Here is a 2,373-nt window from a genome sequence, read left to right on the forward strand (position 1 = left end):
CTGCCATTCCGCCGGCCTTTCTTTGCCATAGATGCGTTACATGAATTTGTTATGCAGCGCATCAGTTGTATTGCTTTATCATTCGCACTGCCAGTTAGGTGGATGTCGTCCATTGAGAGCTTAAAAGCTTCTTTGTCCAAAGTTAACTCCTTCCATAGCGGATTTGGAGTGGCTACCGCAGGAATGGTTCTTGCTGCGCGGTCATGTATTTCGAATATGATAGCTTGGTGGTCACTATGTGTGTAGATATCTGATACTTGCCACTCAGTTGAATTAGCTAGTGGATTGCTGATAAATGTCAAATCAATCTTAGAGCTTCTACCGTTCCTTGTGAATGTATCCTTTTGGCCGCAGTTCAATAATACTACATCCAGGGTGGCCAATGCTTCTAGTAGGCACTCTCCCCTGGGGTTTGTCAATGTTGAGCCCCATTCAATGGCCCAGGCATTGAAGTCACCGGCAATCACTATCGGCTTCATATTTTTAGCGTCGCTAACAATATTGTCCAGTCTTTGTTTGTATTCTTCGATTGATAGACTGGGGGGTAAATAACAGCTGAAAAACGTTATTCCATTCACTGTACTTTTTACGTATGCTTCCCCTCCGTCGTAGACCTTCTCTAGTGGGAATTTACCACACGTCCATATCGATGCCTTGTTGCACTTGCTGGTAGCCCAGCAGTGATTGTCTAGTGTACTATAATGTTCGCTCATTATAGCTAGATCTATTTTTAATTCGCGTACAGTCTGCTTTAAAAGATCATGTGCCGCTTCACAGTGGTTAAAGTTCAGCTGTAAAACTTTCATCTTTTTTTTATCTCCGGCGGGCAGTCAAGTAGTGGGGATATTTAGGTCCTCCCGTAATATGGTTAGCGTCAATATTTGTGTCAGTTCTACAAAGTAGGCAGTGAGGGGCACCTTGACACGCTTTAACAAGGTGGTCCTCTCCACCACACTTGTAGCAGTGTTTAGACCAGTCTTTGGAGCTCTGACAGTTCCTTGCCACATGTCCAAAATCGAAGCATTTGTATATCCCCTGGGGGTAACTTTTTGGAGTAATCGGCACACGGTCCATCCAACTCGTAGTTTGCCCACCTCCTCAGCTTTACCGGCCTGCTTCTTTGGTATTACAATTATAGCCGTTCTGGTACCTCCAGGGGCATTTCTTATTGTTTTGATCGCCGAGGGATGTATTTCGCCTATTTGGTTTTTCCATGCATCAATTATTTCTTCTTCTGTGGTTATTTCGTCCAGGTATCGTAGTTCAAAGGTAGCTTCCTCCGTTAGCGTTTTGACCTCTATTTCCTCAGGTAGTATACTTTTGATGTGGTCTTGGTGGACACTTGTTATTGTTTCTGCTGATCTTTTGAATACAAGCAGAAGTTCCCCTTTTTGTGTTTTCCTGATAGAGTGAACATCATTACCGACTGCTTTAAGCTCTGGAGCTCCTTTTACTTTCCGGAGTATGTCCGCAAAGGAAAGTTTCTCAGACGGTTTAATGATCACTACATCCGGTCGAGGTGGTTTCACGCGTTTTTTTGTTTGTAAAACCCAAGCGTGTCGTTTGTTGTTGTCTTCAATTGGTGCTTGAGGTACATCAGCGTTGCCGATCGTCCCGGCCACCGTATCTAAGTTACTTTCCAATGCTTTCCTTGGCTCCTTAGACTTAGTATTATTTGCCCCCACAGGTCGATTTGTTTTCGTCTTCTTAGGCGATGTCTTCCTACTTTTTTCGATTTCTTCTCTTAACCGTTTGGATATAACAGGTGTTTGCTGCGGCTGAATTGTTTGGGTACCTCTATCGTTGGTTTTAGCGGTGATAGTTTTATTTGGTGTCTCTTCGGCAGTTCTTTTATAGAGCGATGATATCATTGCAACAAGATCACGCATTGCTTGGTGGATGGACCTTCTTCCTCCATCCATCATCTCATTTAGCTCGGATATTTTGTCCCCGAGTTTAATGAACGCTTCCCTTTTCACTTTTGGAACACGCACAACACTTGTGCGTGCTGTTTTGCATTTTTGTGCACAGCACAGTGTTTTTCTGAACCCTGATTATACATTAATATTTCTTAATGCTTGTTTTTTTTTATATAATTCTTAAAATGCGAATGTATTTTATTTAATAATAATATAACTAATATAATGAATGTTAAATATATAACAGTGATAGTGATGTCAGTATTGATTGTTGTTATTGCTGCATTATTGTTGTTTATTACCTCCTCTTTGGTTTGAGTACCACCCATTATGATTTAATTCGTGCAGCTGCTGTTGCAAAGTAACTTTATTTTTGCCTTCCGCAATTTTTATTAATCTTTTTAATTCTCCTTTTTCTTTTATTAACTTTCGTTTTCGGCCACCTCTTTTCTTT

This window comes from Teleopsis dalmanni, chromosome 1, assembly GCF_002237135.1.
Source record: "Teleopsis dalmanni isolate 2A chromosome 1, ASM223713v2, whole genome shotgun sequence".
Lineage (NCBI taxonomy): Eukaryota > Metazoa > Arthropoda > Insecta > Diptera > Diopsidae > Teleopsis > Teleopsis dalmanni.